General features: G+C 37.7%; 1 long non-coding RNA gene across 1 annotated transcript in view; it reads right to left on the bottom strand.

Annotated features, from left to right (window-relative positions):
* Window positions 1-13018, bottom strand: part of LOC134665109 (uncharacterized) — a 347418-nt gene that overhangs the window by 129952 nt on the left and 204448 nt on the right. The window lies entirely within an intron of this gene.

Here is a 13018-nt window from a genome sequence, read left to right on the forward strand (position 1 = left end):
TTGCATCTAAACTCAAACAAGTGGAAAGGGAAGATTCAAAATTATATTTTCAAATCAGCTAGCTTCATATTAGAGATACCTGTTTACCTGAAAGTGAAATTCTAATGTTCACACATGCCTAGCTAATAGATTGCACGCACGACGCGCGCACGCAGCGGTACGGATAGCTGATCACTAGCAGATGTTCCTCGAGCTCGGACTTTGTCACTAAACTAGCCATTAAAAGAGAGCGACATTCTCGTATTATTTGATATTTTAATGACAGTTTCTTATATGTCAGTTCCGTTGAATAGTTCGGATGGTCACATGCAAGCAGAATGTGCGGGAGAAAATGGAGTACACAATGATCAGACACGATACCTGCGTGACGCTTCAGAATGAACGACAAATAGCGTGATATATTTCAGTTTGATGCAGATTAAAGACTGTTTGCGCGCGGGTCAGAGCGCAAGCGCATGCAGTCGCGAGAGCAGTCGCAGGAAGTAGCGTGCGCGCGAAAGCTGTCGCTTGGCGAACGTCGAGAGAAAGAGTGCGAAGGAGAGAGATGGGCATTTCACCGCGTGGGGTCAACGCGCTCGCTATACTGTCGCTGATTGTGGCCCAATTGCACTATGTAGGTCTAGGCCGGCGGTCGACGACCCGCGTACGTGACACACTTTGCGCGCCCGCGCACGACCGCAGTGCTTTCACGCCCCGCGCAGGGGGTGGGGGCGCTTGCACCGTGCCCGGCGCTGTAGCTGCATCTTTCACGGAAAGCTGAGAAAAGACGGAGCGCCGTCGTAAATAAACACTTTCACGAGGAAATATATTCAATAGTACTAACCTAAATTAATAACTTTTATTGAATATGTCTGCGTGTTGTTACGCAGTGGGGAATTGAGGTCTCAGCTGTATTAGAATGTTCAGTTGGAGAATTGAGCTATGATTTGTCTTTGATAATCTAAGTAGGCTAGAAATAATGTTGATAAACTTTATGATCGCTGACTATGTCTAGCCTATTTAGGTAAAAGTTTTAATGGATTAAAGTGCGGTGAAGGATAACATTTCGCGATTTATTATTTTCGTGCGACCCTTTCTTTACTTCGGACTGTTGTTACTTTAACTTATTGTAACTAAACATAATAATTTTCGTGGCAGTTTCTAACTGTAACATTCATATTAGTGCCATTATGGTTTAGGAGCAGCGAGACTACAACCTACATTAATAATTAAATAGAACATAACTACTTTAACCTCGTAATACCTAAGTCAATTTATGCGCTTTTGAATTTGGAACTTTCTTTTATTTATTTAAGAGTTCAAAACTCGAATGTAATGTGTACTTGTACAAGTACACGGGGACTTACGATGCTATGTAGGGGTTAACGAAACGGTTTGGTAAAAGTCAAACTTCTTAAAATAAGTAATAAATTTTCTAATACTGTAGTCGAACAAGACTAAAGTGTCATTCTATGGAACTTGCTAACTATGTAAACAAACCGCCACATTGAAATTGTCTCTGAATGATGAATTTACTACATAGTGACTTTTGTTTACATAGTTAACAAGTTCCATAGAATTACACTTTACCTAGACAGTCGATTTTAATATATAAAGTGTTAGAAAGCTTTTGAATGAAGTCGAGCAATATTGCCATTGGCTTGCATCATTATATGCAAGTAGGTATAACCCACCGACACGATTTATCCACGTGCTGATAAAGGAAAACTAACAAAGCAAAACCACCGGGACATCCATTATTGCACTTCGCACAAAACACAGTAACACAATCAGTTCTCGCTATTACAAATACACTGTTTACTTCTGTCTATAATATACTTAGATGATGTATTTATATAATATTCTTTTAAGTTGCTTTAGAGGTGTGCAATTAGGTACGTATTTAATTTTAGAGGTGTCCACTAAGTTTACAGAATAGGCAACAAAGGTGGCACTAATGTTTCTATAGTGTCATTTTATGGAACCTGCTATGTAAACAAGTCACTAGTAAATTCATCATTCAGAGACAATTTCAATGTGGCGGTTTATTTACATAGTTACCAAGTTCCATAGAATGACACTTTACAATGAAACTGTCATTCTCCCCCACGAAGCAAGTACGCCTAACTAGATGCCCCTTATTGTCGTCTTTCTCCAGACCAGATCCTTTGAAGTTGTTAAGCAAAAATGGTGTGTAGCTATCCACATACGAGGTTGGAAAGATACATAGCCAATTCTATAGACCTCTTAAAGTGTTGACCAAAATAACTACAAGCACAACAATGCTATGTATATATCAACACGGATAAGCATTTGTAACTCGTTAGCTTGACAGAGAGAACAAGGTCGAATGATCTGGAGCAAGGTCAAAGCGGGCGAAGTCTTCGAGTGATAGTGTGGCCTCCCGCTGTATTCATTATCGCCAGATCACTCCATATAAATGACTATAGCTATACTTATTTAATGCGCGTAGGAGCCAATGAAACTTGTGCTGCCAGTGCTTACAGTGAGCGCTTATAATTGTTACTTTTCTATTTAAAATAGAAATAATTTATTTGAAGATGTTCAACATGTGACATGTTGGCCCTAAAAAGGATACCACTCAGCATGTGCGTTGGAGCCAGTGGACTTTTAAACTTATATGATTCTTTACGATGCACTAAAAAGTAATGACACTCCTGCGTAAATAATTACTTAGGTACTCATTTAAAAATATAGGTGTCGTCTATTACAAATAATTAAGGTGAGATAGACTGAGGCCGTATTGTTATGTTGTTACACGATTACATAAAGGACACTAAATATAAAATAACACAGAAAATTTTACGTTTCCAGCTCACCCTTATAAACGTAGGTAATTTGGTAAATTAATCAATTGCAAAATTCTATTGCACTTCTTTATCTTCCATTATGCCCCCCATCCCTCTCAACACTGGTCTAATACCTAGTAGATAGCTAGTATAAGCTAGTACGAGTAGTAGCTAGTTATTATTAATTAGTAATTACAATTGTGTGTATCATCTATCTATCCCAATTGAAGCAATTATATAAGTATCATAATGATAATAGCTTATAAGCTATTATGATACTTATATAATTGCTTCAATGTAACAACATAGAAGCTATAACAGAAAGAACCTTGAACATAATTATCATTTTATGCATATATCTGTATATTTAAACTATTGAAGTTGATCCGAATACCAGTAACAACTGTCATAATTTAAATCTTCTGGCTTTAGTGATAAAGTCACTATTTAAGATGTCGAGCATGAAGTCGGTTAGGAAAAAAAAACAAATAATATTGATCGTAAATATGTAATTTATTGTAGGTACATGTTAGTATATATCTAAATACGCCTTTGTATGCGGCGTATTTTAACAACATGTATTTATCAAGACCTGGGGGCCGATTTTTGAATTTCGACCGCTCGATTTCGTGTATTACGTTCAATAATATCTCCAGTACCCGGCATTTAAATTCTACAAATAGAATTGAAAACGAGTGGTCAATACCACTCAATTCCCAATTTTTATCGCTCGTATTTCAATAAAAAACCGGGCAAGTGCGAGTCGGACTCGCGCACGAAGGGTTCCGTACCACAATGCAAAAAAAAAAACAAAAAAGCAAAAAAAAAAACGGTCACCCATCCAAGTACTGACCCCTCCCGACGTTGCTTAACTTTGGTCAAAAATCACGTTTGTTGTATGGGAGCCCCATTTAAATCTTTATTTTATTCTGTTTTTAGTATTTGTTGTTATAGCGGCAACAGAAATACATCATCTGTGAAAATTTCAACTGTCTAGCTATCACGGTTCGTGAGATACAGCCTGGTGACAGACGGACGGACGGACGGACGGACGGACAGCGAAGTCTTAGTAATAGGGTCCCGTTTTACCCTTTGGGTACGGAACCCTAAAAATTAGCATTTCACTGTTTTCCACCGATTTTCAAGTGACGAAATCGAGCGCTCGAATTTCAAAAATTGGCTCCCGGTTCGATTTAAGCGGTGGTACCATATAGACAGCTCTCCCCTACAATGACGAATTCTTAAACTCGAGTATTAAAGTTAGAAGGCATATAATTACTCGTATACCTACATACAGGTATGTGCCTTTGCACTTACATACTATTACAGACTAAACACAGTAATAGTACATTACCATACAAGTACCAAACGTAGGAAATTCGCAACGAGTGGTTACCTTCTTTTCGCACGTGTATTGTACAACGTTTAACAGTACACCCTTTAAATTTTTGACATAGGCACGTATTGTCCTTAATCCCGCCCTGAGGTGGTAAAGTACCATATGCACTGTAAAACATATTAAAGAGCATCAAGATATAAATGTTTTGGTTACGCGACTAGCAACGAGTTATTAATACCGCGCTATCATTAATCACAACCAACAAGCTGAGTAGAAGTAAAAAAGGACTGTCACGGTAATTGATGGCCGCATTTACTACACGGTCACAGTTAAATGGAGGTCCAAATAAGAGCAGGTGCATAAAAAAAAATACACGTTATTCGTCGAACCGAGGGAACATTCTCGGAACCTGTTGTACAGCGTCTGAGGGTCTACCGCGAACCACGTTTCACGTGTTGCCTCCCTGTCACACTTAAGCACGAATTTACAAGTGCGGCAGAGAGGCAACACGTCGAACGTGGTTCGCGGTAGGCCCTCTGTGATGAACGAATGCATCTTGCACGCGGACTGACGCTCAGGGCCCCTATTCGACATTTAAAACGTGACTTGGCTGTATCATGATGACCATGCGTCTACTTTCTTGAACAGCCGGCCATAGGCAAAATTATAAGTGCTTCACAGTAGTAACTATGTAGTTTTAATATTGTCACGCATAACGATAACGATAGTAAGTGACATTGAATATCAGTTTGTACCTACTTGGAATTGTGTAGGCTAGAATACGGTACGAATATTTGAGTGTACAGTTTATATGAGTCTTGGTAATAATGAACTTGAGGCAACATATCGAGTACAGATGTAGTGCATAATTATTTTCCATCGTATTTTCACGGAAACTTACGAACGTGTCTTGCTATTTCAGTCAGTCTCGGTATAAAACGTACATGACTGTACTAGCATGACAAATACGAACGTTTCCGAGAAAATACGATGGGAAACAATTATGCACTGCATCTGTAATGTAATTTGACTGTCTGGCTATGACCCCGTCAGTTATTAGGTTACCTCAACAACTACTGTCGCATTCTTGAGTCAAATAGGCCCTTAGGTCCAGGATATCGAAATGGAATGCCGAGGGGCCGATCTCGGGCGAGCAAAATAAAACAAAATACCTAGTGAAGATAGGCGATCTCGTTTACATTTTCCTGTAAGTTCTATTATAAGTGAAGTTATTAACATTGTCAGAATTTAATGAATATCTTATAGGGAAATATTGTTTAAAAGAGACGATACATTGACTGCTTGCGCGATACTAATACTTGTACACAAGTTGTAATCAGGTCTATATTGTAACAACTTGACATAACATAATTATACCTGTTGGTACAATCTTAAAAAGATCGTTCAAAAAGTTGCCTATGCATTAATGTGAGTTTGTTTTAGATAAACCATAAATAATTTTTAATGTGTGCTCTACTGCTCACAAGTATTTTACGTCTATAATATTACTTTTTTAACTATAAAATTTTTATTATTAAGCTGCATAACCCTAAAATCCTTTCCATTTTCACAGATCGCCGTTTCTACGCTAGAAAAATGCGGGAAGCCATTGACATAAAAAAACATTGCAAATTCAATCCGGACGATGGTTTTAGGATCTCATCCACATGGAATCCAGTTATTAGTAAATATAAGTGGACGGTTGAAAAAGCGCGAATATTGTGTTGAGTGAAATCCCTAGTTCATTCAAGTTGACCAAAAATATTTTCATGTAAATTGTTGCCAAGACGAGACCGTGGACCCCATTCGGATTTTGTATTAGACATCTATTAGATATCTTTTAGACATCACCAAGATACGATAACGATATGTTTAAGATCTAACCTGTCAAATTTGACATTTGCGCGATTCTGGAGATACTCTTGAACGATTTCCACAGGACATGACTTAGAGATCCAATTCATATTCAATAGATATCTTACTATTACTTTTTAATAATAACGTAAAAGTGACATTGGTTGCCCGAATTGCGCTGCAAAAGAGAACTAGTTGATATCTAAACTATAACGTATCTAGAATGGATCTAGTACGTGTCGTCTCTTGTGCATATCTTGAAGTTCGAATACGGCAGCACTGTCAATCAGATCTCATGTAGAGCCAAGCTTCTAACTCAACGCGCCCTAGCTCTACAAGCCTTTACTTCACAAACTCTACACCGTAAATTGCAGTCGTCGCAACACCAGAGGAATTATGTTAAATTTTCCTTTATCAGTGTATTTCCGTAGATGTCATGTCCGGTCTGACACATTTTTGGTTTATTTACTAATGTATGATACAATCATAAAATGCATTACGTCGGCCTAAATCGCAAACCTCGTAACTCCATTTCAAGGAAATTAATAATTGCTACCTTGGACAACAATAATTATAGTCGCAAACCCCGTAACTCCTCCGGAGGAGTTACGAGGTTTGCGACTTAGTTAGGCCGACGATTAGTGACTCAGAACACGGATTACTAATCCTAATTTATAAGTCAAACAAAAACAACAAAACGTTTCGATGTGTATCACAACAACAATACAATTCCTTAGAAAATGACGAAATCACATGTGCACTTCGGTTTACGTCACTCAGCAGAGACAAAAACGTACATTCGAAGTGCATCATTATCTTTCATTCAACCCTTGCAAATGCCGCTACGTCACCGACTAGGAATGCATGAGTCAGTGGTACAGATCACATACTCATCAGATGGAGCAAATAAACTCTTTTTTTTATGATGTAGAAGGGAAACGACCAGACGGATCACCGTTCCGAAAATACCGCAGGCGACGGTTCATACAATTCCTCTTATACGGTAAAAATTTTTTTCAATGTTTTCATTTCGTATTTATTTCAAAGATAATTTAAATGGCCATTTAATGACTGCATCAGGCAATGCTGCTCGTTTATTGGCGGCAAAATTCCATTAAAAAAGAAAAAAAATGTTAAGTGTACCATTGGGTTTGAAACCGGGACCCATCTCAACAAATACAGTGTTCCAGGCATGGTGCGAGATGCAACTGTACGGTGCAGCATGAGATGTAGTAGTTCTCTAGAATTCCTATAGTTGATTTGACCTAAGGCTATCAGTTAAACAGTGGGGTCTAGACATAAGGATCAATTCATAACTAAAAAATCAATCCTAACGTTACTCCAACTAAGTTTAAGAGCGAGTAAGTTTAAGACCGAGCTACGTTTAAAAATGTAAGTACGAGTAGCATCTACGGGATGCGGTCTATGGTCAGAAGTATTTATAGCGAAGTGTAGCGGGCAGCAGACCCGCGTAGCAACAGTGCAGGGTTTTTTGTTATGCCTTTTCCTGTGTGCCATTACTGTATGACGAATAAAACCACAGCACTACCTGCATTCATTGTGTATTTTTCCAGTAGTGGAGGGCTTATGATTTAATCTTAGTATTGAAACGACTTTTGTAATACCTTATACACAGTTTAATAGATAATTATCTTTCAGAATTTTACTTTTTCATGGATTCATGGTGGTAATACAAAAAAACGTATATATTTACAACGGTCAGTATGGGAAAATCAGAAACTACAATCATACATTCAACAACAAGAAAAACTGCATTCATACGTTTAAAAAAATGCGTACTCAGCTCGGGAATCCAACCCGGACGTTTTGAAAAATAAAACTAACATTATTTCTATTTAGATATCCATAGTAAGATCGTTACCTAAACGAGTTGAATATTAATATGTTTTGAAAACGTTGTAATGTTATTTTCTCACGAGTACAAAATTGTTTTGATGCATTCGTAAAGAGGACTAAATGAAGCGGATTTGATCACGATCAGTCAAGAAATTCTTATAATATGTAATTAAATGTTTCTATGAAGAAAACGTGTACAACGTCATTTGACAACTCTCCAGACAAGCTTGTTCAGAGTTGATTGCCTACATTCGTCTACCCACGCGTTGGAAAAGTCGGAAAAGTCTTTCCATCCGGTGATAACCCATACATTACATTAATCCTGTATATTCCCCAGCTGGTCGAGTCCGCTCGTTAAATTCGCGTGTGTCAATTCGTTAATGAAAGTTTGTCGTGTTCGTTCAATTGCATTGTACATGCGCACCCGCTTACGCTGCTGCGGAGCTTCATGAGTGCGAGCGTGACACACCTATTATGAGACTGAATTGGAATTATATTAAGACAAACAGAATGCAAACCTTGGAAAGCCTGCAGTGACAGGCGCCGGGCGGCGCCGGGGCGCTTCAACGTATAGGTACTTCCACAGACCTATAGAGTACTAGACACCTATTAAAAAGCGACGAAAAAAGGAAGTTCCAGTCTCATTGGAACTAATGAAATTTATTTGGTTAATGTGCTTTAGTAATATCAAACTCCGAAACACAATCAGACACTACATATACTGCCGTATTCGAACTTCAAGATATTCACAAGACACGACACGTACTGGATCCATTCTAGATACGTTATAGTTTAGATATCAACTAGTTCTCTTTTCCAGCGCAATTCGGGCAACCAATGTCACTTTTACGTTAGATAGCGTAAGATATCTATTAGATGTGAATTGGATCTCTAAGCCATATCCTGAGGAAATCGTTCAAGAGTATCTCCAGAATCGCGCAAATGTCAAATTTGACAGGTTAGATCTTAAACATATCGTTATCATATCTTCGTGATGTCTAAAAGATGTCTATTTCAAAATCCGAATCGGGTCCATATACCCTGAATCTTGCAAGTTTTTCTAGTTTTCCAGTTCGAAAACCTTGTATAGGCATTTTGATAGATGCATCTGATTTGATGGGTAATATATAAGTCCAAAAGAGTCCTCTTCAATGTCCACCGTGTCCACGACAATGAATCAATTATGTGCCTTTTCCGCACTCGTAAAATGCTCATGTACCTATTTAAGTAATGATCTCTAAGCTCTAGCGAGAGCATAGTCTATGGGTACTTGTTTGGTCCCGTGGAAACTGTGCCACGTCGCGCCCTCTCTCAGTAAAAGTACTTTCTTCGAGCCGCTTTCGGAAACTCGTCTAGTACGAATGAATTTCCTCGCTTACTAACCTTGTACGATGTGACATAAGGTACAAGCACTATAATTAGAACTGTCGGTGTTTTAATTATGGTCGCTTGGGAAATGGTGATCACTGCATGATCGAGCCCCTGAGGCGTGAGCCATGAGCCGACGCGATTCGATGTTGTTTTCAATTGGTAATGATAATGAAATATTAGGATTAAAATAAATATGACCAGCTGATGGCTTGTACGGTAAATAATTTTTCACCACACCAGCTCGGAAAGGCTAACTTTGCACTTCAAAAACGAATAGCAAAGTTGCATTTTATTCACATGTGAGGCAAAGTAATCAAATGCAAATTTTGAGTTGTTTTATTATGTTTGCTGGTAGAATTGACTTTTAAATGATGACTTTGGATGATAAATATTTAATAACATTCATTTGGATTTGATTTGGTTTGATTTTGTTTGATATTTTACATTTAATATTTGCTTAGGGTTGGTATGGTGAAAAATTTTGTGTTTCACTCGGGGGCAAATTTTGTTTAACCCTCGTGCTTTGAAACCATTGCAACGCTCAAGATTCCATTTTTCGAACCACTCGCTACGCTCGTGGTTCAATTTTGGAATCTTTTGCTTGCTCGGGTATCAATATTAGCACGAGCGGTTAAACAACAACTTTGCCCCCTTGTAAAACAAATAACTATTTATTATGCAGCTTCTTAAAACCCTTAAAGCTGCATATTTATTTCGGGGACATTCTACTTGTTAATTGATTTAGCGCCACTTGCACCATCCAAATAACTCGGGGTTAGCCGATTAAACCGTTAACCCGGTGTCAAATTATACTGGTAACCCTGGTAACCCCATGTTTAACCGGTTAACCCCGGGTTAGTGGGATGGTGCAAGTGGCCCGAGGGCTAATACTAACTCGTTATTGATATTGATAAGATATTTACTGCAACAGTAACATTTTATTTACTACTCGACGGGCCCGCAGCTTTGCTCGCGTAAATGAAACAAAGAGTTTGTCTTATGTTTAGTTAAATAGCGACATTATCATTTGTATTAAAAATTAAAGATATCTAATATTGATACGGTTTTAAGTTAAAACCGTATCAATATTAGAGTCAGTGCCAGGGGGTGTTAAAACTTTTAACACCCCCTGGCTGGCAGAGAAGAATTGCGTTGCGAGACTTGCACCTTTTTACATGTAATGTTTTTGATGGGATTGTTATTTACATTGCTTATCACGCTTTAAGCATAACAAAATTCGCAATCCATTGCGTCTTATAATAAACAATTAAGTGTACAAAAAAAAACAAGTTATTTTTAGAACTCGTTGAAGAAATGTTGGTCAGTTTGAGGAATACAGCCAACATTTTAATATTATTGCTCCTGTTACAGGGCCCATCCGGTATAGAAAGATTTGTGAACGTACTTCGTTTTTTTTTCAAGCTTTCTATATTATTTACTCATGTCTATGCGTCTGTGTGTTATGATGAATACGGCGAAAATTTATGGCGCATTATAGGCGTATTATATTGATTATGAGAAGGTAAATTTAAATTAAACACTTAGGTACATAATTGGATGAACAAAGCATCAATTAAGGAAACCGCCTAGTACCTACCTAACACATACCACGCAGACTATGCCAAGTCCTTTGTCTCCCAAAGAATGCCTGGATACATTGGATACTGACGTAAAAGTCCCGTTGCGAAAAAATAAAAGCTGGCTCAAGATTTTTGAAAGTTTTATGTGTCTGGACCTGGAAACAAAGAGTCGTTTAACTGTTTCGAAAGCCAATAAATATTTTAGAACAGTTTTTACCAAATTAAGCTTGCACACGTGTCGAATTGGGTCACGAATGTTTTCCTAGCAAATAAAGCGTCAGGGGTTTATTTATTAGATTCTTTATGTTAAATACCTGACTAGTGCCTGGTAAAATATTTCTTTGTCAGATTTATTTTCCTATAAGAAACATACAGTTAAGTTTAAACATGAACCCTAGCTAAATATACTATTAATTATTCTGTGCCCTAGCGCTAATATGAGCGAAATGCCTTTAGCATCTTGACGATAATCACATCTTTCTTCTTGCATCTTGCACGAATTATACCTACCTATCTTTCATTATTAATGTGTGAGCGCCGACGCCGTATTTTTGGTATGCTAAATCTAAACATATTGAAATGCATTTTTTTTCTTATGTTTACCAAAATATAAAAATGCTACTTTCTAAAATACGTATTCCAAAATACTGAATAAACCGTCATGAACCCACTAGGTAAAGTAAGATTTCATTTTGAAGACCAATTAAAAAAATAATAAAATAGTATCGAAACGAAGTACCAATAGGCCAATAATAGCCGGGCGGCAACAACAGAAGGCACATTCGGTAAAGCCTGCTATGGCGCGGCAATGGTTGCCGGCGTTTGCGCACAGTACCTCCACTCCGCGGCGAATTTCGCCGCTCTCGCCCACTGATCTACATTTCACTTCCAATATGGGTCAATAACTGCCCACGCTCAGCCCCGGCCATTCACCTCGCCACTCCGAATCATTGTTCGCCAAATGTAAAGCGTTGCTGCAGGTCAATGACCGGCGATGGTGCGTTTGCTGTCAGCGCAAGAGTCTTCTTCGAATGCCACTCGACGAGCTGTCGTCAGCGCAAATACAAACATCCTCTCGTTTGTTGTGCCTATACTAGTTAGTCTACAGATAGCATAAATGCTGACCGGATGGTACATATGAAACAATCTTTAGGTTTGAAAATATATTACCTATAGATATACCTACCTACTGCCTCTTGATGCTGTTATGGTTACAAGAGATTGTTTTTGTAGGTACATTAGGTACATACGAGTACGTCTGATAGGTCTTTGCCTGACAAAATATTAACTTGCTTTTTAAATCATGGACAATAGTTAAATTTAATGTGAAAATTACTAGAAATGGACATAACAAATAGTGAAACGCGTATGCCACAGATCACCTCGTAAAATTAAACTTTACGTCAATCGGATAGGCATTGACTTTGATATACGAGAGCGTTTGACCGTTTGTATGTCTATTAGTTTTCTACCAATTTTCAGGCATTTTTTATATAATTAATCAATTTTATTTTATATGAAGAATAGGGCGTTGGAAACTGCTTAGTTTTATCAACGATCGTAGCTTTGAAAAATAATTATATTTTCAATGGTTAACTTGCAAAAAAAATTGTGGGTGAGCTAACAGTGTTATTGTAAAAAGAGCCGGTTCAACTACAATACAGGTATGGCAACTTCAGACACGAATCCGTTAATTTTTAGAAGAAGGAGAACGCATTAACTTATGGGAACTCAGCAGTCTCAGCACATATGCAAAATCTACAGAATAGTTCAATATTCAATATTCAATATTCAATCATTTATTTGCATAAGAAACACATAGAAATGCATGCAAATACAATTTTTAAAAACACAGTAAAAACAAAGTCGGTCGAAACTATTGTCAAGATACAGACATTTGGACAAGCAAACCAGAAACATTCCATTGTTGGTGCACTGGAGGACAATTACAATTACAAAGTGCAATTTAATTTGTAACTTCCAGGTTATCTGGGTATCTATTAACTGTTGAAAAACGAAGATTAATTCGTAACTGTGCATAGTTAATATCTGGTGTAATGGATCTTAAACGAAAGTTGTTAGGCCTGTTATTAATTTCCAAAACTCAAATTTTCTAATTATTCCACGCGAGAAAACTGGTATCCGAATCTATTTATGCACAGTGTCATAAATACTGACGCAGTGAATTGATGAGCGGAACATACGGCTACGGCGATAACTAAATATTT

The sequence above is a fragment of the Cydia fagiglandana genome, chromosome 6 (genome assembly GCF_963556715.1).
Source record: "Cydia fagiglandana chromosome 6, ilCydFagi1.1, whole genome shotgun sequence".
NCBI classification, from domain to species: domain Eukaryota; kingdom Metazoa; phylum Arthropoda; class Insecta; order Lepidoptera; family Tortricidae; genus Cydia; species Cydia fagiglandana.